The sequence below is a fragment of the Bos indicus genome, chromosome 25 (genome assembly GCF_029378745.1).
Source record: "Bos indicus isolate NIAB-ARS_2022 breed Sahiwal x Tharparkar chromosome 25, NIAB-ARS_B.indTharparkar_mat_pri_1.0, whole genome shotgun sequence".
NCBI classification, from domain to species: domain Eukaryota; kingdom Metazoa; phylum Chordata; class Mammalia; order Artiodactyla; family Bovidae; genus Bos; species Bos indicus.
Genome location: NC_091784.1, coordinates 743,407 through 770,255, shown reverse-complemented (window position 1 = coordinate 770,255; position 26,849 = coordinate 743,407). Strand labels below are relative to the sequence as shown.

Below are 26,849 nucleotides of genomic sequence, written 5' to 3'. Positions count from 1 at the left end.
GTAGCAAGCTAGAGCCCTTGTTAGCTAGATGTCAGAAAGTTAACAGAGGAAGAAGGAGGTCACAAGGGACAAAATGGAGTAGATCAGATTGCACAGTGATTTTATAAATACTTCTTTCTGACCAATATGGTATGTTCTTAGCTAAGAGTGATTCTGATTTTTTCTGCTTGGTCCAATGAAAATCAAACAGAGTTAAACAGACCTGGGTCTGATTCTCTGTTTCACCACCTACTGTCTGTATAACTCGGGGCAAAGCAAAGTGAGCCTCATTTTCTTCATCTGTAAAATAAGCTAAAACCCACCACCTTACCATATTGTTATGGGTTTAATTGAGCAAACCTGTTAAGTGCCTGACATATAAAATACTCCCAATAAATGTCAATCTCCCCTAGTCCCTGTCCCAGTGTACTGAAAAAGATTATATGGTGTTAGCATTTTTAGTGAGTTTAGTTTAGTTTAGTTAGTTTAAACTAACTATAGTTTAGTTTAGAATAACTGGATATTCTTCTGTAAGAAAAACTATATCTTCAGAAGAAATGAATCATAGTTTTTCTTACAGAAGAATATCCAGTTATTTCATGATGGCATTTGCACCTCCAAAAAACACAAATGGTCCCAAAATGCAGACAAAGATGAGTACCTGGACACCCCTAAACCATCAGCTTTTGAATGACCGGGTGAGTAATAAGAACTATTGTCTTAGTTGAAATCATACTTTGAAGGGAAAAAAAGCATTAAAATTTTGGTAATCAAAACATGAAAAGGAATTGCTTAGGATTGTATAGGGGATAAAAAAAATGAAGGATTTCTTCAAAAATTTTAATTGAAAAAAACTGAAATACATTTAGAACAAAAATAAAGAAAACTTTAATTGAGCCCCAGTTACATGGCCAGAGTTGGCAAGAGAGACAAAGTTCCTGCTTAGAAAGAAAGATCTTAGGGACCTCCCCGGTGGTCCAGTGGCTAAGACTCTTTGCTCCCAGGGCTGGGGCCCAGGTTCTATCACTGGCCAGGAAATTCAGTCCCACATACTGCAACTAAAGACCTTGTGTGCTGCAACTAAGACCCAGCACAGCCAAATAAATTAATAAACATTTTTTAAAGATTTAGGAGATGAGAAGGAGGAGTGTCTACCAGCTCCCCTTCACCTCCATATCCAACTGGTTTTCAGGTTCTGTGAGTCTTCCTCCAAGGTCTCTTCATCCAGACCCCTTTTCTCCTTTGACTTGTGCACATCCAGCTCCACATTCTCAGTTCACACACTCACCCCCCTTTGCCTGGCACATTGCAGTAACCCCTCAGCTGGTTTCACTGTCTCTAATCCATCCTCTATTCTGGTCCCAGAATGATCTTTCTAAAATACCAAACTAATCCTATGAAGCAAAAGCGATAACAGACTGCTCCAAAGAATAAATTCCACCCTACCCACCGTGCATAGCACTGAGGACCCCTTCATGTGTGTTAGTCACTGAGTCATGTCCGACTCTTGGACACCCCATGGACTATAGCTGGCCAGGCTCCTCTGTCTGTGGGATTCTCCAGGCAAGAATACTGGAGTAGGTTGCCATGACCTCCTCCAAGGGATCTTCATGACCCACGGATCGAACCCAGTGTCCTTTATATCACCTGCATTAGCAAGTGAGTTTTCTATTTTAATTTATTTGGTTGCAATTTTGTTGAAGCATGTGAACCCTTAGTTGCAGCATGTGGGATCTAGTTCCCTGACCAGAAATCAAGCCCAGGCCCCCTGCATTGGGAGCATGGAGTCTTAGCCCCTGGACCACCAGGGAAGTCCCAGCAGGTGAGTTCTTTAACACTGGCTCCACCTGGGAAGCCTGAATAGCTTTTGTCAAATTTTATGAGAATTTCTAGGGAATTCCCTGGTGGCCCAGTGGCTCAGAGTCTGTGCTCCCAATGCAGGGGGCTGGGTTCCATCTGTGTTCAGGAAACTAGATTCCACATGCCGCAAGAGTTTGCATGCTGCAGCTGAAGAACCCACATGGCACAACTAAGACCCAGTGCAGTCAACTAAATAAAAATGTTTAAAAATTTCATGATTATTTCTAGATGAGCAATGATAAGAGAAATAACAATTTCTATTAGAAATGATATTTATTTTGTTGTTCAGAACTCCCATTTTATCACCCCCCTGCCATTTTTAGTTTGGTTTAGTTAGGTTCTAGTTTGGAGTAAAACTATTTTCAAAAATCTTAGCCTGCCATATGTGAAATAGATAGGCAATGGGAATTTGCTGCATGGCTCAGGAAACTCACACAAGGGCACTGTATCAACCTAGAGGGGTGGGGTGGGGAGAGAGAGGGGCTGCCAAGTCACTTCAGTCGTGTCCGACTCTGTGCAACCCCGTAGACGGCAGCCCGGCAGGCTCCCCCGTCCCTGGGATTCTCCAGGCAAGAACACTGGAGTGGGTTGCCATTTCCTTCTCCAATGCGTGAAAGTGAAGTTGCTCAGTCGTGTTCGACTCTTCTCGACCCCATGGACTGCAGCCTACCAGGCTCCTCCGTCCATGGGATTCTCCAGGCAAGAGTACTGGAGTGGGGTGCCATCGCCTTCTCCGAGACAGAGGGAGGGAGGTTCAAAAGGGACGGGATATATGCATACCTGTGGCTGATTCATGTTGAGGTTTGATAGAAAACAACAAAATTCTGTCAAGCAAAATTCTTCAATAAAAAAACAATTAAAAAAAAACTGTCAAATCACTATATTATACACCTGAAACTAACATCATATTGTATGTCAATTATAATTCAATAAAAATTAAATATAATACAAATTAAAAAAATCTTGGCCCGTGTATATACCCATATGTATGTGAATGAATGTATCAGTACTTAGACACACACATGGAATTTGCATATGTATACAGCAAACTGATAATAGTGTGTGCACATGTGCTCAGTCTTGTCTGACTCTTTGCAACTCCACAGACTCTAGGCCTCCAGGCTCCTCTGTCCGTGGAATTTTCCAGGCAAGAATATTAGAGTGGGTTGCCATGCCCTCCTCCAGGGAATCTTCCCATCCCAGGGATTAAACCCACGTCTCTTTGTGTCTCCTGCATTGGCAGGTGGGTTCTTTACTGGTTGAGCCACCAGAGAAGCCCAGCTATCAATAGTGGTTTCCCCTAAAAGGTTGGACAACATGGAAGAGTGGGAGGGAAGTCTGTTGGAAGAGAGAGTTTTTGTTTTTTACTGTATACAGTGCAATGATATTTAATAATTTTAAAAACAGATATAAGTAAAAGCGAGCAAAGAACAGTAATGCTGAGACTTGAAAAACACAGGTTCCAGATCAGCTATACTAAATAATCTCCTGCTTGGCTTCAGTGAGTCTCTTATGCCTCTGATCTTTACTACCTGCCTTTGGAAATTGAGTGGCTTGGATCAGATGACCTCAAAGGCCCCTTCCAGGTCTAACATTCTGACACTGTGAAAGGGGTTAAAAATAGATACCTAAATTTACAGCTGGGCACACCGTGTCCATACGATACCTTCAAGGGCTTTTCTACACTTCTACAACAGGGCATTTGCCAGTGATCAGCGTAATTTTGAGGTCCTCTTTTTGTGTTTTGGCCACACTGCACAGCATATGGGATTTTAGTTTGCTGGCCAGGGATAGAACCCAGGCACCCTGCATTGCAAGCGTGGAGTCTTAAACACTGTACCACTAGGGAAGTCCCTGGTTTTTGTTTTAATTTTGCCTTTTTTCTATTCTGTAGTAAAATGAAAAATATGAAACTGTTTCAGTCTAAAATAAACCTCATAGGAGTTTAACTTCACAAGAGGCTTTAAGCAGAGAGATTGAATTCAAATGTAGATGCCAAAATTATAGCATCCTCAGATTACAAGATAATTCAGGACTTGTGAAAACGTTGAGAGGAGGAATGTTTTATAAGTATGTATTTCTTTGCTGTCTAGTGTAGGTTTTTTTTTTTTTCCATCTAGTGTTTTAATTGAAAGTGATGAACATTTCTTTTTTTTTTTAATATGGTTCACACATGTAGTACAGTACACATGTAGTACAGTACACATGTAGTTAAAAGGGTGTTCTGAGAAAAAGCACCTAACCACCATCCATCGGTCATAATTTAGGAGCCCCAAAATGTCTGATGCCTCCATGGTAATGATGTCACATGGTGAAATATGCAACCACAGTGTCAACAGACTAAAATAACAACCACGGGATTTTGACTTAACAGCAGGCTCTGAATAAACTGTGATGTGAGTAAACTGTGATGTAAACCAACTGCAACATTCTGCAAGGAAAGATGATTCTCTCTAATGTTTTCCACTTGAAGTGATACTATTTCCGGGCTCTTTTTTTATTTTAATTGAAGTATGGCTGATTTACAATGTTGTGTTAGTTTCAAGTGTACAGCAAAGGGATTCAATTATACATATCTATTCTTTTTCAGATTCTTTCCCTTATGGGTGATTACACAATATTGAGTAGTGTATGTACTATAAGTAGGTCCTTGTTGGTTATTTATTTTATATATAACAGTTTGTATATGTTAATCCCAAACTCCCAATTTATCCTTCCAACTCTCTTCCAGCTTTTTAAGATCAAAAATCTGATTGCAAAGCCTTGGAATGAAGACTTGCGCCCAACCAGAGACTGTAAGATTCTGAGTCTGCCTGAGGGCCTGACAGTTAAATAATTTGTTCCAAATTATACTCCTTGTCAAGGGTAGAGTCAGAACCAGATCTGAGTTTGTCTAGTGTTTCTCTTTCTGCCCCTCATGCCTATCAGTTCCCACCTGACTCTAATCGCCTTTTGGTGAAGAGCTGGATTTGCTTGGACTCTGCTTAGACTTGGTCATTGGCCCTCTAAAGACCCTATCTCCTACCCTCTTTATTTGATTTTATTATCAATGACTGACTTTATTTATTATTTATTTATTTAAATATTTATTTTATTTATTTGTTTGACTGCACTGGGTCTTCATGATGGCATGCAGGATCTCTAGATGCGGCGTGTGGAATCTTTTTAGTTGCAGCAAGTGGAATCTAGTTCCCTGACCAGAGATGGAACTCAGGCCCCTACATAGGGAGTTTGGAGTCTTAGCCACTAGACCACCAGGGAAGTCCCCCTGCCACTTTCTTGCTGACTCTCCACACCCCTTCAAGTCGGTGCCCCTTTCTTTCTGATGCCTTCTGTTGTCATTGGACACCACGATGGTCCTCCCAACCTCCTTTTGAAAGGAGGTTGTCATCCTGGGACCTAATTGTTATTTTTTCCCACTGTCAGGTCAAACCATGGGCAGCAATTCATTGAGAATGTAGGGCTTGAGGTCTGAATAAGGAAGATCAAGGTTGGGGGTCAGAATAGAAAGACCATGGTTCTAGCAGGATTTCCTAGGTGTTAGTGATAAAGAATCTGCTTGTCAATGCAGGACATGCAAGAGATGTGGGTTTGATCCCTGGGTCAGGGAGATTCCCCGAGAGTGGGAAATGGCAACCCAGTCCAATATTCTTGCCTGGGAAATCCCATGGACAGAGGAGCCTGGCAGGCTACAGTCCATGGGGTCTCCAAGACTTGGACATAACTAAGCACAAGAGATGGAAATACCAGACCACCTGATCTGCCTCTTGAGAAATTTGTATGAAGGCCAGGAAGCAACAGTTAGAATTGGACATGGAACAACAGACTGGTTCCAAATAGGAAAAGGAGTTCATCAAGGCTGTATATTGTCACCCTGTTTATTTAACTTACGTGCAGAATACATCATGAGAAATGCTGGACTGGAAGAAACACAACTGGAATCAAGATTGCCAGGAGAAATATCAATAACCTCAGATATGCAGATGACACCACCCTTATGGCAGAAAGTGAAGAGGAACTAAAAAGCCTCTTGACGAAAGTGAAAGAGGAGAGTGAAAAAGTTGGCTTAAAGCTCAGCATTCAGAAAACGAAGATCATGGCATCCGGTCCCATCACTTCATGGGAAATAGATGGGGAAACAGTGGAAACAGTGTCAGACTTTATTTATCTGGGCTCCAAAATCACTGCAGATGATGACTGCAGCCATGAATTTAAAAGACGCTTACTCCTTGGAAGGAAAGTTATGACCAACCTAGATAGCATATTCAAAAGCAGAGACATTACTTTGCCAACAAAGGTTCATCTAGCCAAGGCTATGGTTTTTCCTGTGCTAATGTATGGATGTGAGAGTTGGACTGTGAAAAAGGCTGAGCGCCGAAGAATTCATGCTTTTGAACTGTGGTGTTGGAGAAGTCTCTTGAGAGTCTCTTGGACTGCAAGGAGATCCAACCAGTCCATTCTGAAGGAGATCAGCCCTGGGATTTCTTTGGAAGGAATGATGCTAAAGTTGAAACTCCAATACTTTGGCCACCTCATGCGAAGAATTGACTCATTGGAAAGGACTCCGATGCTGGGAGGGATTGGGGGCAAGAGGAGAAGGGGACGACAGAGGATGAGATGGCTGAATGGCATCACTGACTCGATGGACATGAGTTTCAGTGAACTCCGGGAGTTGGTGATGGACAGGGAGGCCTGGCGTGCTGCAATTCATGGGGTCACAAAGAGTCAGACATGACTGAGTGACTGATCTGATCTGATCTGAAGCACGCTTGCGCCACATGGCTTTTTAGTGAGGAACCAAGTATATTATTCAGCTGAACATACAGTCTGGAACCAATGATTTTTCTTTATAATCTATAAAGGTAACCCTTTGGGCCTCTGCTTATCCTCTCTAAAACAGAAAAAGTGAACCAAAAGATCCTAAGATTCCTTTTAGCCCTAAAATTCTATAACATCTGAATCTCCTGTTGTTGTTCAGTCAGCAGGTGTTTTGTTGAGAGCTTCCCCTGGAACCTGTGGATCATATAAGGGAAAGTAAGTGTAATCTACCTGGGAAGGGAAAATGAACAGAATCATCTGGCGGGCAATAGCGAATCCTAGAAAGGCCAGGTGGAGCATGGGCTGCAAGTGGAGGAGGAGTTGAGAAGAGTGAGACCAGTGTGTGCCAGAAAATTGCTGGTGCCCGAGACTGAGGAGGGGAATTAGATGCTTAATAGGACTTTGTTAGACACAAGCGAAGGGTTCAGGAAATGTGTGAATCCTGATTTTTCTCTTTTTTTTGTTATTCTTTATTTTTTCTTGGCTGCACTGAGTCTTCATTGGTGCACGAGGGCTTTCTCTAGTTGCAGCGAGTGGAGGCTACTCTCTAGCTGCAGTACGTGGACTCTAGGCCGTGCAGGATCAATAGTTGTGGATCACTGGCTTAGCTGCCCCGAGGCATGTGGAATCTCCCCGACCAGAAATGGAACCTGTATGTCCTGCATTGGCAGGCAGATTCTTAACCCCTGGACCACCATGAAAGCCCTGAATCCTGATTTTTCAGTCTTCTGAAAAATTCTATAGGTTTTTAAATTTTATTTTATAGGCTCTCTTCTATTTTCCTTTTCTTTGTTTGCTTGTTTTGACCACTTCATTGGCCTGTGGGACCTTAATTGCCCAACCAGGGATTGAACCCTTGCTTTCTGCAGCAGAAACACAGAGTCTTAACCACTGGACCACCCAGGATATCCCCTCTACATTTCTATTATCTAGAAATTCTGAGATCATCTGTCACTGTTATTTGAGGGTCCTAGTAGCCCAAGGGGCAGTTAATTAGGAGGGAGGAGAAAATGGTATTCTTTTCCTTCTTCTCTAAAGTATAAAAAGTGTCTACCTGTGATATATGATATTCCCTGGTTAGTAGCAAAGATGGCATTTTACAGCCTTGAGGTTGTTTTTGAATCGATTATTTCAGTCTCCATTATGCCTGCCCTTTGAAAGCAGAATTTGAGAGTCTAAAAAAAGAAAGGAAAACAGATCTGTTGGAAGCATGAAACCAGCTCCTCATCCTCCTCCACAAAAGGGAAGAAATAGCCCTGAGCTAGTTTCTAAATAGGAATAGTGCAAGAGAATTTAGAAAGTGCCAGGAGGAAGGGAAAACATGGAGCCCGATTTTGAAAGCCCACAGAGCGCAGGGTGGGCGCCAGAGAGACAGTCACGCCTGTTACCTGCTGTCTCTTGCTTCCTGGCTCCAGCTTGCCCTCCTCTGCCAAACCTCCTCACTTCGAGTTGTCCCTTCCTCACCCATTCAGATAGATACACAAGTGACTGAAGCTCAGGAAAACACCTCTCCACTAATATGTAAATACACTCACATGGTAGCCATACATCCAAAGGATATTCATTTGTCACAAGCATATTCATTCCTTCCAGCAAGCTTGAGCACTTGTAATATGCCACATACAGCACTCTGCAGTGGAGAAGTCAAGGTGAATAAGACATAGTTTCTGTCCTCAATGGTATATAACAACAAACCTATACAGATAAACACTGAGCTATAAGCCCAGAGGCACACATATGCAAACATATATGTAATGTACACCCACTGGTATGTGAACTCATGAAATAAAAAAAAAACAGAGCTACTCACTCATAAATTTCACAAGTTCTAATACTAGTCATGCTGAAATATTTGGAGGGAGGTTGTCCGTTTTCCTATTTTTTCTTTGTCAGTTTTGTCATCGCCTTTCATATTCCAAAAACGATTTCACTTTATAGTTCCATTCTTTTCTTATTTCTTGCCTTTAAAAAATTATTTATTCTCTAAGATGAATTGTCTCACATGGAGAAACTGAGAAAAAGGAAAGTTTGCCCAAGTTATAAATAAAGTTACCCTTTCAGGTACAAAATCTGTCTCTTTATACTCAGTTGATACAATGGAAAAGACTGGCAATATTTAGTGATTGATCCTTTAATGATGTCTTTTTAAAATTCATTTATTTTATTTTTGACTGTGCTGGGTTTTCATTGCTGTGCATGGGCTTTCTTTAGTTTTGGCAGGCAGGGGCCACTCTCTGGCTGCAGTGAGCAGGCTTCTCATTATGGTGGCTTCTCGTGTTGGGGAGCAGGGCTCTAGGGCATGCAGGCTTCAGTTCCTGTAGCGCTTGTGCTCAGTTGCACCTAGGCATGTGGAATCTTTTGGCACAAAGGATTGAGCCAATGTCCCCAATGATGTACACAATGTTTCTGGAAGACTTTACATATCCTCTGGAGAAAGAAATGGCAACCCATTCCAGTATTCTTGCCTGGAAAACCCCATGGACAGAGGAGCCTGGCAGGTTACAATCGTGGGGTCGCAAAGAGTTGGACATGACTGATCAACTTCACTTTACTTTTACTTTTACAAGAAAAGGGGCAATATTGATTTCCTTCAGACAGGAAAACTGTCTAAAGGGTGGAAGAGACTCTTACCTGGAGAGCCTTTTGTGTCTTTTGAATTTTTAATCATGTGAATGTTTTTAATCATGTGAAGGTAATATCTATTCAAAATAATAATAAAATTTTATAAAATAAATTCACTAAAAATGGCAAAATGAGAAATACCCGAAATTTAAAATCTAGCTAAGTTTTTCTCATATTGTATTTGTGTTTTTAAACTAACTTTGTTACCAATAACTTAAAAAAGAGACTTATAAAAAAAGCACATAGATAAAATAAAAAGGGACATATTTAAAATGACTATCTTTGCATTTTCATTCTACTTACTATGAATGTAAATCCCTAAATTAATATAACCAGGGCTAATGTTCAGGCAGAATTCATTGGTATGGCTGAGCAGCCTCTGCCGATTTTGATTGGTTGATAGCATTGCCAGTTGTTAAACATTTTTAATATCACCCTGGATAAAATTCAAGGTCTTCAAACTTTTAAAAAGATCTTGTTAATTCTTTTCTTTTACCATAACTAATAGAAGCCTATATTTCAAAGGTCACTGATATTTGCAAAGATCACTAATTATCTCTCTACTCCAATCAGCCAAACTATAGGGTCAGGCATGGTTTTACCATGCTCCTTGTTGTACATTGCTTGATGCTATCAGGCATTTAATAAATATTTTCTAAATGAATAAATGGTACTCACTGGTTTTTCTCTTTTGCCCAACAACAAACTTATTCCATAAATCCACTAGATTATATGGTAATCTTTACAGCTCCATGAAAGCCACAGGAATTAAGTTTGAAGGGGATATTTCCAGTTTATTTTTATTCAGTTTTCTCTCTCCAGTTTAGGTTTAGGCTTTATTTGTCTGTGTGTTTTATGAACAACATAACAGATTGATAGCATAAGGAATGCATTTTCAATAAAAAAAAAAGAAAGGAGAGAAGTAAGTCAGCATACAGGTTTTTTTTGTTGTTGTTTTTAATTTTCTTTTATTTATGGCTGTGCTGAGTCTTCCTCGCTGCACAGGCTTTTCTATAGTTGTGGTGTGCAAGCTTCTCATTGCCAGGGCGTCTCTTGTTGCAGAAACTGGGCTCTAGAGCCTTCTCGTTTAAGTTGTGGTGCATGGGATCAACACAGGCTCAGTAGTTGTGGCACACGGGCTTAGTTGCTCTGCTGCATGTAGGATCTTCCCAGATCAGGGATCAAACCCATGTTACCTGCATTGGCAGGTAGATTCTTTACCACTGAGCCACCAGGGAAGCCCAAGGATACTGATTTTTAAACTTAGCATTACTTGGGATTTTCATTGTACGAGTCAAAGTATTGACTTTAAAGCTCAATCTCATATTAGAAGTAAAGTCACTTTTAAAAACAATCCGGATAGTAAGGGGCAAGATGTAATGTGAAACCTATTCAATGATAGACAATCCAAAAAGTATTTTATATTTAGCCATGTGTGCATGCTCACTCGTGTCTGACTCTTTTGCGACCCCATGAACTATAGCCCGCCAAGTTTCTCTGTCCATGGGATTTTCCAAGCAAGAATATTGGCGTGGGTTGCCATTTCCTTCTCCAGGGGATCTTCCCAACCCAGGGATCAAACCCAGGTCTCCTGCATTGCAGACAGATTCTTTACCAGCTGAGCCACCAGTGAAGCCCACGATAATATAACCAAAAAGCAAAAAAACCCACAAAAAACAAAAAACAAAAAGCAGCCTCTTCCTTCATCTTGACCTCACTGCCTGAGAACTTTCCTTTCCTTGCCATTTGGTGTGCGATGAGTGGCGCTGATGCCCTAGCAATGGTCCTCACATCTTGAAAGTGCAGCAAGAATCCTTGTAACAACTACTCTGAAAATGGGATTTTCACAATCCTATTGTCAAGAAATCCCGAAAGGCATTAAAAGTAACTGTAAAATATAATTATGATATGATATAAGATAGTATTGTTGCTGTTTAGTAACTAAGTCATGTCTGAGTCTTTTGCGACCCCGTGGACTGTAAACCCACCAGACTCCTCTGTCCATGTGATTTCCCAAGCAAGAATACTGGAGCCAGTTGCCATTTCCTTCTTCAAGGGATCTTCCTGACCCAGGGATTGACTCCCTGTCTCCTGCTTGGCAGACGTATTCTTTTCCACTGAGTCACCAGTGATGGTCATATAAGATAGTATAGCATAAAATAATGTAGCACAATGTCGTATACTAATTATATGATATTAATATTAAAAAGGAACTAACTGTAAAATGAGGTATCATACATGGTACTAGGATAAGAAAACGGTCTTAGCTGCTCCCCTACCTCACACATTAGATCCCTGGCTGTGATGGTATGGCTCTTTTTTCTTGAAGAGCTGAAGCAAGTGATGTGGGACAGATATATATACTACTATATATATATATATATATATAATAGATTTGAAAAAAAAAAAAAAACCCAGGAACCTACTGTATAGCACAAGGAACTATATCCAATATCTTATTATAACCTACAGCGGAAAAGAATCTAAAACAGAGTGTGTGTGTGTGTGTGTGTGTGTGTGTGTGTGTGTATACATATATAAATCAATATGCTAGATACCTAAAAGATTGTAAAATAACAATACTTCAATTTAGAAATTTTTTTAAAAAAGAGAAAGATACTGGGCGATTACCAAGTTCATGTAGAGTTAATTCTTCCATGGATTATCTACTTTTTGGATTATTCCCAGCACCTTTTAAATTCCAAGGGGATTTCCCCCAGCTGTTAAGCATTCTTCTCAGTCATCTACCCACCTTCAACTGGTAGAAATTCAAGGAATGCAAATTCGTTTTCTATTAGACTAAATAAACACAATTAGAAAGGAGAAACCCCCAAGGCAAGAACACCTATCAAAGCCAAATATAAATTATCTTTGACTGTTATAATCAGGGAAATAAATGAGAAACCAATGTAATTATCTTTTTAATCTCTAGAGGAAAAGGTTTGAATGTTTTCTTTTATAGATTTCTTCAGCACTTTATAATCCTAATGCTCTTTTATATTCATTCTAAATCACTGTTCTTCAATCTGAGCCTGTTCTCTTCTTCTGGGCATCCATGACAATAATTGAGCTGACCTCAATCCTTGCAAATGTGCTTCCTGTCCTTGTTAATGTACAAACATGGTAACTTTATGCTTTGCAATTTAATTATTGTATATCTAATGATTTACCCCCCATGCTTATTATTTTTAACATCACTATGATATTTTCTAACAGGGGTCCCCAACCTCTGGGCCACAGACCCATTGGTACCTCTCATCAGATCAGCAGTGGCATCACATTAGAAATAAAGTGCACAATAAATGTAATGCTGTAGTTTTTCCAGGAGTCATGTATGGATGCGAGAGTTGAACCATAAAGAAGGCTGAGTGATGAAGAATGGATGCTTTTGAACTGTGGTGTTGGAGAAGACTCTTGAGAGTCCCTTGAACTGCAAGGAGATCAAACCAGTCAATCCTAAAGGAAGTCAGTCCTGATTATTCATTGGAAGGACTGATGCTGAAGCTGAAACTCCATACTTGGGCCACCAGATGTGAAAAGCCGACTCATTAGAAAAGACTGATGCTGGGAAAGATTAAAGGCAGGAGGAGAGGGGGACGACAGAGGACCAGAGGGTAGGAAAACATCACTGACCCAATGGAGGTGAGTGTGAGCCAGCTCCAGCAGATGGCAAAGGACAGGGAAGTCTGGCATGCTGCAGCCCATGGAGCTGCAGAGTCAGAATGACTGAGTGACTGAACTACAATAAAATGCAATGCACTTGAATCACCCCGAAGCCATCCCTACCTGCCTGTTCCCCCCGTCCATGGCAAAATTCTCTTCTATGAAACTGATCCCTGGTGCCAAAAAGTTTGGGGACCACCGTTTATAAAATTACCTACCATGAGTACAATGAGTCATACACTCTTTTAGGAATTTTATACATATTTTCATTTCTTTAATCTTCCCAGTAACTCTAAATTTCGATACAATTATTCAATCAATGTGACTCTGAATGGCCTCACTCCCAAAGCCCCCATGCATCCTTAATGCCGTATTTTCTCTTATCATGTTGCTGAGCTGATTCACTATTGTGAGGCATTTGGGGTTATTTCTGATTTACTGTAGTGATAATTATATCCCATAAACATTTCTTCCCTCATCATCCTGGGTCCCCACATAGCTCAGTTTCTACAGAGTAGCACGTAGCACTGCCCAAAGTAATTTTAAAGATGAATACCAATTTTCATGTTGTCTCTCAAAGAAAAATCACAGGGGATCCAATTCAGAACTCATAACACTACTTACCAGATCCCCTTTCTTCATTCCCCAGTTCTCTCACACTGTATAACTGCTGGAAAGGCAGTTACAGTCTGAACCTCCACAGACTGCCTACACGCCAAAACCCTGCAGCTCTCCTGTCTCCATATGCCCCCCACTGGCTCCTTGTTTTAGAGATCACCGCAGCATCGTGGGCTGGTCCTTCCCCTGGCCCTCACCACTCTGGTCTGGCTTCTCTATCATTCTAATAACCCATCCCCAAAGGAAAGAAGTCTCATATTATATTAGTTAGAAATATGGACTGTGCAGAAACAGGCGGAGAGGAAATCTGGGAACATTCATACATGAATACACTTTATTCACTTATTTGTAAATTAAGGTTTCTGATGTTTTTTTTTTTTTTCTTTTTTTTTTCATTTGAGAGTCCCCCCTCCCCCTTGAATGATAGTGTCCAAAGTGAGATTGATGAGCGCTGAAAAGATCTGGTAACAGTGAATAGTTTTTGTTTTATTTAAAAATCTTTGGTTTGGCTGCACTGGGTCTTTGTTGCAACACAGGCTTTCTCCAGTTGTGGCATGTGGGCTCTTAGTTCCCCGAGCAGGTTATCAACCCTAGTCCCTTACATTGGAAGGCAGATTCTTTTTATTTATTTGTTTATGGTTGAGCTGCGTCTTCGTTGCTGTGTGCAGGCTTTCCCTAGTTGTCGTGAGCATGGGACCACTCCTCCCTACATGCAGGACGCAGTCTTCCTACTGCAGTGGCTTCTCTGGTTGCAGAGCACAGGCTCTAGGGTGCTTGTGCTTCAGGGGCTGTGGCATGTGGGCTCAGGAGTTGTGGCTCTCAGGCTTACTTGCCTTGCAGCAGGTGGAATCATCCCAGACCAGGGATGGAACCCATGTCCACTGTACTGGCAGATTCTTAACCACTGGACTTCCAAGGAAGGTTTTAATCAAGAAGTACTCCAACTAATTAAAAAAATAGATCCTATGATTACAAAGAAGTTGACTTGTCATAAGGCTTAAAATACATTTTTACTTTGTATGCCTTTTTTTTTTTTTTTTTTAAAGGGCTTCCCTGGTGGCTCAGATGGTAAAATCGTCTGCCTGTAATGTGGGAAACCCAGGTTCGATTCCTGGGTCGGGAAGATCCCCTGGAGAAGGAAATGGCAATCCACTCCAGCACTCTTGCCTGGAAAATCCCATGGACAGGGAAGCCTGACAGGCTACAGTCCATGGGGTCGCAAAGAGTTGGAAGTGCCTTCACTTTCACTTTCATGCCTTTTTAGGTGGTCAATGTATTTTATGATTAAAACTAAAGTATTATAAAATTCTGATTACTTTATACTAACTAGAAAATATCTATTGATGAAATGCAATAGTGTATAAAATACAAGTAGCCCCAAACTTTCCTGTTTTCTCTTCTCTAATGGACTAAAGAAGAAAAACAGAGCTTTAGACTCTGATAACAGCTCCTTCTGCTGCTAGCTGTTCCCATAAGAACCTTTCTTTTGATTTTGGCCAGCTCTCATCTTTGATGAGTCACTAATCTTGGGACTGGTTTGGGGTCATCACTGGGGAAAATTGTGAAGTAACACAAGCGTTTGTTTGGTATGCCCCAGATTGCTTTGGCATGTACTTCCTGTCTCTGGCACTCTTTTTTTTTTTTTTTCCAGGTCCTCCTATCAACTTTTCCTTTCCAATCATATCAATCATTTACATATTAGTAGGACTTTAACTCGGAGAAGGCAATGGCACCCCACTCCAGTACTCTTGCCTGGAAAATCCCATGGGCTGAGGAGCCTGGTAAGCTGCAGTCCATGGGGTCACTAAGAGTCAGACACAACTGAGTGACTTCACTTTCTTTTTTCACCTTCATGCATCGGAGAAGGAAATGGCAACCCACTCCAGTGTTCTTGCCTGGAGAATCCAAGGGATGGGGGAGCCTGGTGGGCAGCCATCTATGGGGTCGCACAGAGTCAGACACGACTGAATCGACTTAGCAGCAGCAGCAGCAGGACTTTAACTGGACCTTCCCAGGTGGTGCTAGTGGTAAAGAATCCACCTGCCAATGCAGGAGACCCAAAAGACACAAGTTCGATCCCTGGGTCGGGAAGATCCCTTGGAATAGGAAATGGCACCTCATCCCAGTATTCTTGCCTGGAAAATTCCATGGACAGAGGAGCCTAGCGGGCTCAGCAAAGAGTCAGACAAGAGTGAGTGACTGAGAACACACACACACACACAGGACTTTAACCCTATATACTCCCCCTTCTCAGAGATATTTGCTTGTATTGCCTTATCTCTAATTGTGAATGCAAAGGTTTGTTTCTGGTCCTGGAGTTTTAATCACTAATGAGCTGATGTAAACTGTGGGGGAAGACTGACTGCCCAGGTGTCTTCTCTTATGGTTGTACAGACAGTCCGTGGCTTAAGATGCTTTGGCTTAGCAACTTTTTGGCTTTACAGTGATGCAAAAGTGATAGACGTTCAGTGGACACCATATTTAAAATTTTGTATTTGGGTTTTTTTGGGGAGGGGTGGCTAGCCATGTGCAGTAGGATACTTATTTATGGTTCTGGGCAGCCACTGAGCCACAGCTCCCAGTCAGACACTCGGTCACAAGAGTACAGGCCAAATACACTTAAAACCATCAGTACCCAGACAGCCATTCTGGTTTCACATTCAGTGTGCTTGTATACATGCTAAGTTGTGTCAGTCATGTCCAACTCTGTGCAACCCCATGGCCTGTAGCCCAGCAGGCTCCTCTGTCTATGGAACTCTCCAGGCAAGAATACTGCAGTGGGTTGCCATTCCCTTCTCCAGGTGTAGTAGTCAATAAATTACATGAACTAGTCAACGCTTTCTTCTAAAATAGGCTTTGTGGTAGATGATTTTGCCCAACTGTAGGTTCATGTGAGGGCTTCCCTGGTGGATCAGTGATAAAGAATACCTCTGTCAATGCAGGAGACTCAGGTTTGATTCCTGGGTCAGGAAGATCCCATGGAGGAGGGCACGGCAACCCACTCCAGTATTCTTGCCTGGAGAATCCCATGGACACAGGAGCCTGCTGAGCTACAGTCCATGGGGTCACAAAACAGCTGGACGTGACTGAGCGACTAAACAACAGCAAGGATCATCAGGGTTCATGTAAGCGTTCTGAGCACGTTAAGGTAGACTGGGCTAAGCTAGCATGTTTGGTAGGTTAAGTGTATTATGTGCATTTTTAATTTATGATACTTTCAACTTATGATGGATTAATTGGGATATAGCCCCATCAGAAGTTAAAGATCTACATTTTACAAGTCTGTATATATTCTCAGTTTACGACTATGACCAGCTCCCAAATTTTTCTGTAACTCCAAGTTTTGAGGTCAAGTGCATGTCTATGTCCACACCGGCCTTGCTTGGGCTCACACACACACATGTGAGAAAGAACAGGTAGGTGGCAAAACATGGGGTGTACTTGTTAGGGAAAGAAATGCATGCAATTCGTTAAGAATAAGTTACTAAACTCACTTTCTATGCAGTTCTTTATCTCTTTCATAATGCGTCTCTGGTGTCAGACTAAACCTGGAGCTTTTTTTTTTTTTTTTTTTTTTTTTGCTTTGCTTTGCTTTTTTTTTTTTTTTCCAGTTTGACAAATGGATGGACACTCAGAGGAGAAGAATCCTGACAGTCCTGTTAGAACGCTGCTCCCTGTCACAGCAAAAGTTGTGCTGTTGAAAGCTTCAGGAGAAAATTCCAGCAGAAGCTCTGGATTTTACGACCAAGCTCCCAAAGGTGTTATCTTTATACATCTTTTCTTTCCTGGACCCCCAAAGCCTTTGTCACTGTGCACAGGCACAGATAAAGAAGCAGGGTTCGGTGTTTTGTAAAGACAGCCTAGAAAACACTGAACCTTGAGGGAAAAAAGAAAGCACGCATACAAAACCGAGCACCGACAAGATGCTCACCGCATTTTGTTTGCACAGTTTGGATTGGCCCCATCTCTTTGTGTCTGGCTGTGCACTTAGTGCTCAAAGGAGAGAAAAAGTAAGCCATCGCTAAGTGTCCGTAAAATAGTATTAGCCAGGTGGGGAAATATATACACATGTATATAATGGTTCATCATCAGAATAGCCTTATATTGCACAGCAGAGGACCATAGTAAAACTTAAGAGTGTAGAGTGCAGGCCATTCATAAATAGAAAAGCATGAAATAAGGTGCTAATGTGATAAATACAGAAGCATGTGAGACTAAAGGAGTTCAGAGTGGGCAAATGTCCTCACAGGTTGGAAAAACATCTGACCATTATGTTCTTGCAAATAATTTCACGATGTATTCAAGTATATTTTTTAAGATATAAAATTGATAGTCATTTTGTTGATTTCTTTTCATAGTCTAGAAAGACCAGAAATTCCCTGTTACTGTGCATTCACAGGGTAACTTTAGTTTTTAAAATTAAGAAAATGAAAAAAAAATTAAGAAAATGAATGCAGTAAGATAGATGATGTATTTAATAATTGGTGCTGGGACAATTGGGCAGTATCTGGAAAAAAATTCTAGAAGGATAAAAGATTGATATGAAATTATGGAAAACCATTTCCCTACTCAAAGGAGGGAATTCCCTGGTCCAGTGGTTAAGTCTCTGCTCTTTCACTGCTGAGGGCAGAAGTTCAATCCCTGTTTGGGGAACTAAGATCCTGTAAGCCACCAGGCATGACTAAAGGGGAAAAAAATGTAATTAAAGGAAATCTAGGGAAGGAAGACTTTGTGAGTAATCTATAATATTCAGAGCCTCAAAAGAAAATGTATAACTTAAAATCTTTATTTATTTTATATATTTTGTATATATATTATATATGCTTTATAAATAAAGAAAGCAAGATTTTAAGTTGTGATTATACAAGTTAAAATTTTCTCCATCGAGAAGAAAACTGTAAATAAATACAGACAGTAAACAGGAGGGAGCTCCCTGGGAGTGGTTAGGACTCAGTGCTTTCACTGATGAGGGCTCAGGTTCAGCCCCTGGCCGGGAGACTATGAACCCACAAGCTGCTGCAGTGTGGCCCCCCAAAATTAAAATAATCCGGGGAAAAACATATTGCCAGCAAAGGGGTAATTTTCTTATTTTTTAAAGAAGGACTATAAATCTACATTAAGAAGAAAAAAAAAGCAAAGCCTAGCAGAAAAATGAGCAAAGGAAGTGAGCAAATAGTTCACAGAAAGAAAAGCAGATGTTTCGAAAATAGATAAAATGCTTAGCCTCATTTTCATGCCATCGTTTGTGACTCAGATGGATTGAGTTTCTTTTTTAATGATAACATTTTATATTGTTAGGGGTGTGGGGAAACAAGCACCTTCATATGTTGCACCTTCATAGATAAATTGATGCAAACACCAAGGAGAGCAATTTGGTAGTACCCAATTTTTAAATAAAGATTCCTGGACATTCCCTGGCGATCCAGTGGCTTTCACTACCAAGGGTGTGAGTTTGATCCCTGGTCGGGGAACTGAGATCCTGCAAGCCATGAGACATGGCTAAAAACTTTAAAAATCTTTTTAATTAAAAAAAACAAGATTACCTTTGGCCAGTAGTTCCACTTCTTGGAATTTGTCTGATGGGTATACTTCAACACATGCAAAATGTATGTCTATATAAGAATATTGCATCATTGTTTGTAGTAGCAAAAGGTTGGAAACAATGGAAATGTCTGCTAATAGCAGACTGGTTGCAACTATCTCCTCAATATATCATCAATAAAACAACAAAGGTGCAGAATTATCCTACCACTTTGGAAGAATAAAAGAATGTATCCATATTTGTTGCTCTTCTGGAATGGCACACAAGAAGCCAGTAACAATGGTTACATTCACAGAGGGAAATGAGTGGCTACATGACAAGGATGAGAGAGGCTTTTTTTATTTTTTATTTTTTTTACAGTGTGCCCCTTGGTATCTTTGAATTTAGTATTGATGTACACATATTATTCTAAAATTGAAACAATCTGTTTTTTAAAAATCATAGTGTTTTAAATGCCCAGTAATAGAGTATCATTCTGCCATATAAAGAATTATTAGGCAGTCATTAGAAAACATGTTTTGGAAGAACAGAGATGCTTATTATGTGTAAAATGAAGAAAGCATGATTTTAAATTGCATGCAGTTTCCCAATTTTGCTTTCATATATACCTGAAAAACAGAAAGGAAAATAACTCTACCAGCTTGTTGATAATGTTTGGTCATCTCTGATTGACAGGGTTCTGGGTATTGTTTTTCTTCAGGTTTCTCAGAATTTTCCATGTTTTTCACAATGAGAATGTTATCATTCCAGGGAGATGTGATACGAAATAGATAATCTTATCATCTATGTGTACCATATGTCAATCTTGGTAGATTTCAACATTTTATTTTATTTCCCAGAACTGACTGTGAGGCAATTGTTCTTTAGCTAGATTTAAAGTAAACAATAAAGTCATTGCACCAAGATGAGCTTTGAGCTGTTTGAAAATGTGGTGGCGGTTGTCTTACAGTTTTGAAAGAGCTTCCCCACCCTCAACTTTCCTCATTCCTGTTTAGTTTTAAACAAACAAAAAGCAGCAAAAATCAAAAACAAAGCAAAATTTTATCTATCCCCAGTGCAGGGGGGGAACCCCAACTTAACTACCCAGGTCTAAACCCGATCTAAGTCAAAAGAGGAAAAGAATGAGAGTTGAGAAAAACTTTCTCCCCATCCCCTCCCTCCCAAACCCCACATCTTGATTGAATTAACTAACCATATGAGGATTAAGGGCAGTGCAGTTTCATTCTGGGTTGCACAAAGTGGTTGTGATGTCTGTTTCTGCCTGCAGTGTTGTATAAGATCCTCTAAGCCTTCTCCTCCATCTAGATCCTGAACCTACTGTTTCTCCTATTTGTGCCCCACCTCTGCTTCCCTCTCCCCTACATGTCTTATCTTCAGCCCATAAAATAATCCTGGACATAACACACTGGCCACCTGATGCGAAGAGCTGACTCATTTGAAAAGACCCTGATGTTGGGAAAGATTGAAGGCAGGAGGAGAAGGGGACAACAGAGGATGAGATGGTTGGATGGCATCACCAACTCAATGGACGTGAGTTTGGGTAACTTTCAAACTCCGTACACAATGGATGGAAGGAGGGAGGAAGACAGACAGATAGATAAACAGATGGATGGGTAGTGAGTTCCATTACAGAGTGTTCTGCTCCTTTTGGGGGCACTCAAACATTATTTATTATTGAGTTAACCTTGAAAAAGAGGCCAGTTTTCCAAAGATGAAATGAATGTGAAGACTAGGTACCATCTCTGCAATTCATGTTAAGAGATATGGAATGCCTAGTCTGAACTTTATATATGGACTTGACTCTAGTTTCTACTAAGACTTATTTAAAACCTGGAATAAATTATTTTAAAAACTACTACACATAATAGGGTCACCTCCACCATTTTCTGGATATGTAGGATTGACCATAATGCTATGAAAATGGAATGTACAGAATACTTTTTAAAAAATGTATTAATTTGGCTGCACCAGGTGTCAGTTGCAGCACGTAGAATCCAGTTCCCTAACTAGGGATCAAACCCTGGCCCCCTGCACTGAAAGCATAGAATCTTAGCCACTAGACCACCAGGGAAGTCCCCAGGACAAATACTTAATGCTTCATTGAATCTTAAAGGCTATTTAGGACACATCAATATAGTATTAGTCATTGTGTTCCCTTTATATATTTAGGTAAATCATAAGCATGGAGGGAAAACAGAAGCATATCATGAAAAAAATAAGCAATGTGCCAACTGGAGTTTCTGTAGCCTTCATACAACGTTCATATGCAGACTCCCAGAGATCCTTCAGTTCAATTCAGTTCAGTCACTCAGTCGTGTCTGACTCTTTGTGACCCCATGAATCGCAGCACACCAGGCCTCCCTGTCCATCACCAACTCCCGGAGTTTACCCAAACTCGCGTCCATTGAGTTGGTGATGCCATCCAACCATCTCATACTCTGTTGTCCCCTTCTCCTCCTGCCTTCTTTCTTTCCCAACATCAGGGTCTTTTCAAATGAGTCAGCTCTTCACATCAGGTGGCCAAAGTAATGGAGTTTCAGCTTCAACATCTGTCCCTCCAATAAACACCCAGGACTGATCTCCTTTAGGATGGACTGGTTGGATCTCCTTGCTGTCCAAGGCACTTTTAAGAGTCTTCTCGAACACCACAGTTCAAAAGCATCAATTCTTTGGCGCTCAGCTCTCTTTATAGTGCAACTCTCACATCCATACATGACTACTGGAGAAACCATAGCCTTGGCTAGACGGACCTTTGTTGGCAAAGTAACGTCTCTTCTTTTTTATATGCTGTCTAAGTTGGTCATAACTTTCCTTCGAAGGAGTAAGCATCTTTTAATTTCATGGCTTCAATCATCATCTGCAGTGATTTTGGAGCCCAGAAAAATAGTCAGCCACTGTTTCTCCATCTATTTTGCCATGAAGTGATGGGACTGGATGCCATGATCTTAGTTTTCTGAATGTTGAGCTTTAAGCCAACTTTTTCACTCTCCTCTTTCATCAAGAGGCTCTTTAGTTCTTCTTGACTTTCTGCCGTAAGGGTGGTGTCACCTGCATATCTGAGGTCATTGATATTTCTCCCAGCAATCTTGATTCCAGCTTGTGCTTTCTCCAGCCCAGCATTTCTCATGATGTACTCTGCATATAAGTTAATAAGCTGGGTGACAATATACAGCCTTGATGTACTCCTTTTCCTATTTGGAACCAGTCTGTTTTTCCATGTCCAGTTCTAACTGTTGCTTCCTGACCTGCATACAGGTTTCTCAAGAGGCAGGTCAGATGGTCTGGTATCCCCATCTCTTTCAGAATTTTCCACAGTTTGTTGTGATCCACACAGTCAAAGGCTTTGGCATAGCCAGAGATCTTTAGGAAGTTCCAAAGTCTTATCTGAAGCTTAGTTTCCCCATTTGCAAGGGGAGAATATTAATTATACTACCCTTCAGGTTGTGACGAGGATGGTTAATAGGTGCTCAATAAATATTAGTTGACTTGGATTCTGTCTGAATTAACATTAAAAAAAAGAAAAGAAAAGAAAAAGGGGTACCCAAAGCCAGTGCTCTGTGAGAACCTGGAGGGATGGGATGGGGAGGGAGGTGGAAGTGGTGTTCAGGTTGGAGGGGACACATGTATACCTATGGCCAATGTATGGCAAAACCATCATAATGTTGTAATTATCCTCCAATTAAAAAAAAATCTTCCTGCCTTGTTAGGAAGCACTTCAGGTAAGAGGTAACTTGGTTGTGATTTGGAAAAAAAGGACCAAAAAGAAACTACTTGTGAATTCCAGGCCTGGTTTATCAAGTTAAAATTATGTTTGCTCTGATTCATTCATGAATGAATCCATGAATCCACTTCCCCAGTGGCTCAGTGGTAAAGAACCTGCCTGCAATGCAGAGAAGTGGATTCGATCCCTGGGTCAGGAAGATCCCTTGGAGGAGGGCATGGCAACCCACTCCAGAAAAAAAATAAAGAAGTTCTCTCAGTACCAGGGTGATGGCTCAAAACCTAGAGAAAGTGGACATGTAACCTGAATAGTTTTTTAACATTGTTTCTCCAGGTGAGCTGGCATTGGAAGAATTTAACTGAACTGGATCAGCTCTGGATGCTCAAATCTTTACGGTTTAACTGGTATATCAATGTCTCCCCAACTCCCTATGAGCAGGGTGTATGGAAGAAGCATTATATTCAAATGGTGAAAGAACTCCATGTTACCAAGCCCAAGGTAAATTTGGGAAAAGAAGAATTCCTAACATCAGCTACTTAGGAATTCTAGAACTAAGTTGGAGAAGGCCATTGTTTCAAAAGAAATATACCATGACTTCAAAATTCCCTTGTTCTAAGAACTTAACAGCTCTTTTCAAGATATCCATGTTAGTTGAAAGTAATCTGACACTCACAAACCACAGTTCCACCAGGTTATGACTTGGAGCTCCTCATTCTCTCCAGATTCCTGGATTTCTGTGTCTCTGATGCCTACAGTACACAATTCTGACACTGGGATTCTGTGGGTAATGTGCAGTATTTATTACCTATGGGTCATCAAATTTTACTTAACTAATTCAAATTTTCTGTGATTCTACCAGGCAAACTGAATGTTTATGTTTCTATCATTAATAAAGAAAAGTTTGCAAAATTAGTAATTAGGAAATGGCATAATGGGCATATTAAAGTTCTTTTCACTTTAGAAACTAGCAATGTAAAGTCCTTACATAGAATTGTAAACAGTAAACAGTATGAACATAAATTTTTCTAGTGGTTTTCTATGCATTGCAACCAATGTTTATGTTCATTCTTATAGTCACAGTTAATTAGATAACTTATGGGAAATTTGTATGAGCTTTTTCTTTATGGCATGATCTATATACATGCACAGTTTGTGCATCGTGTTGTATAATAGAAGAGTTCCTGAAAATTATGTGTAAATTACAATTTTAAAATTATTTTTAAAACCACAGGGATTTTTTTTATTTATAGAAAAGCTGCAGTGAGCCCTTTTTGAATTGGAGAATCCTTTTGAAAGATGAATAGTTGGCTCTTAACATGCTGATGTACGTTTCATTTTATTGTGTTTACTTGAAGTAGAAACCCTCTACATTTAATATAGTAATAAACTGCATAATTAATATTGCTATAATTACAATGATAAAAGCAGTCTTTCTGATTTCAGTGATGGCTGTTCTTCATAAGAATTTCTTTTAAAAAGAAAAATGTAAAGTGCAGTGGTGGAAGAGTTATTTTAAAAATTACAATAGCTATGACTCCTTTTATCACAAGGCTTTCCTTAACTCTCATTCAATGTCACTCATAGCCAGGGAAAGGCTTCAATAGCTGACGCGTGGGCTGTTCTGGGACAGAGGAGAGAAAAGTGATCTACCAGGTTGTAGAATGAAAAAAGGTTTTGAGTATTGTATGTAATACTGATTTTAATACTTGGTCTTCAACAATAACTCTTTTCCCAGAAGCCATTTATGCACTTCCCTGGTGGCTCAGACGGTAAGGAATCCACCTGAAATGCAGGAGATGCAGGTTTGATCCCTGGGTTGGGAGAATCCCCTGGAGAAGAGAATGGCCACCCACTCCAGTATTCTTGCCTGGAGAATCCCCATGGTTGGAGGAGCTTGGTGGGATACAGTCTGCAGGATCATAAAGAGTCGGACATGATTGAGCAACTGTTGGAGGCCAGCGTGAGGCACTCCGCCCGTGGCAAAGGTCATGAGGAAGGAGGCTCGACATATGCAAAGGCGGGATCGAGCCCCAGGAGTCCCCCTGGAAATCCTCGAGCATCTACCCTCATAACCAGAGCCTGCCTACTTTACTACTTTGTACTCTCACCTACACCTCTGACTTTATGGGGGGCTGTCCCCCACCACCTCGTTTGGAGAAGGAGTTAACTTAGAGCTCCAGTTAACAAAAACTCCTGGGTGCGACAAGGGTGTTTTAACCTACAAACTCCTCTGAAGGTTCTCTAGCCTGCCTGACAGGCTTGTCGGGCCACATGTGATTGCTCACAGCCTCCCAACCGTGAGAGGCACAAGATGCTTTAAACCTTCTAAAAACAGGTTCCTTAGAAAAGTTAGAAAACCATTAGTATAAGTATAGTGGGCTGATTAGAAATTGTATTGTTGAAGGGTTTTTCATTTGTTGAGCCAATGTTTGTTGCTAAGTCTCCACATTCCCTGCCCTTACACACATTAATGAATATATAGAAGAAATAAGTATTAACCTTTGATATTAATCATGTTAGACCTTAGGCTAAGTAAATTCTTTCCTTAATTAAAACCCACTACACCCTCACCCTATAGGAATGTAACTTTATCTGGTACCTTCAGAAGGTGGAGTCTTTTTGAAGAATAATCACCCCTGGAGAAATAAGTGTCCTGGTTGACTGACTGCTGTCACAAGGAGAGGGTCATAAATCGTCAGCAGGCCCCCTGGCCAGAAGATGATGTAACACCCCTAAGACCTCTGTATACATTTGTATGAAGCACCTGACTTTGATAAAAGTCAGGACTGCTGACCCCACATGACTTTTGTATAACACCTCAGTGTATAAAAACAGACCCTGGAAAATAGAGAATTGGGATCAGTTTCTCGAAATACTGGTCTCCCCATGTCGCTCTCTCTCTCAAACTCTGGCTTAGTCTCCATATGGAGCTCGGAACCCGCCATGCTTACTAATTATGCCTAGGCTTCTAAGATCCGACCGGGGAGGCCTCAGTGTCTCCTCTCCTTTGGGAGAACGGAAGGACGCCTGTGGCCTACGTAAGTGGTGCAAGCTTCTCGTCTTGAAGTTTTATTGGTCTCCCGCGTAAACCAAGCTACTCAGCCTCTTTTCTCCACTGAATTTTCCTACTGAGCTATCCTCATTCTATTACTCTTTACATCTCTAATTAATATCTAATTGAAGCTATTGTATCCTTATCCTCGCCGACACCGTCCCCGCTTCCAACTCCCTGGATCAGCCGGGGCTGGACCTCGGCAAGCAACTAACACACACATATTTTAAGATGATGAATAGTTCTGATACAAGAAAGTTGCCACATTGTTGCTTAGTATTTCATTTCTTTAGGGAGTAGTTTGTTATAGTAAATTTCAGTTTTTCTATTAAAGAAAAAATTGCAAATTAAACCTGGTAAGATATAAAAAGGAATAATACATGATGACCAAGTGGGATGTATCCAAGGAGAGTAAGGTTGGCATAATATTAAAAAATCAGTCCATGTAATTCACAGAATAAAAGACAAAAGATGTTTGGTTATTTCAATATATGCAAACAAAAGCATTTAATTTTTTTTTTTCATCATTTGCCATTTAAAAAATCTCAAATGGCTTTGGGTAAAGGGAACAAAGTTTTTGTTTACTTAACAGAAAAGTCATCAGTTTTCATTATTATCTATTCTGTTAATGGGTCAAATATTTTGTACTTTTCAGAATTAATGATGTTTATTTATGTATATAGTTACGAGCATTCATGCCCAAATTTTCTCCCCTGAAAATGCTTTTTTATTATCATGTATTCTTTATTACCAGTGGTGTTAAACAAGATCTCTTCCAGCAAAAATAGATTTCATTCCATATAAACTCAGAAAAATGAAATGAATGTCCATCTTATTTTATTTATTTTATTTTTTTGGCCACCCCGTGTGACTTGGGATTTTAGTTCCCTGACCAGGGATTGAACTCCTGCTCTCGGCAGTGAAAGTGTGGAGTCCTCACCACTGGACCACCAGGGAATTCCTTGAATGTCCAT

General features: G+C 40.5%; 1 pseudogene; it reads left to right on the top strand.

Annotated features, from left to right (window-relative positions):
- Nucleotides 1–525: 525 nt before the first annotated feature.
- On the top strand, nt 526–26,363 carry LOC139179656 (F-box only protein 16-like; annotated as a pseudogene).
- The last annotated feature ends 486 nt before the right edge of the window (nt 26,364–26,849 follow it).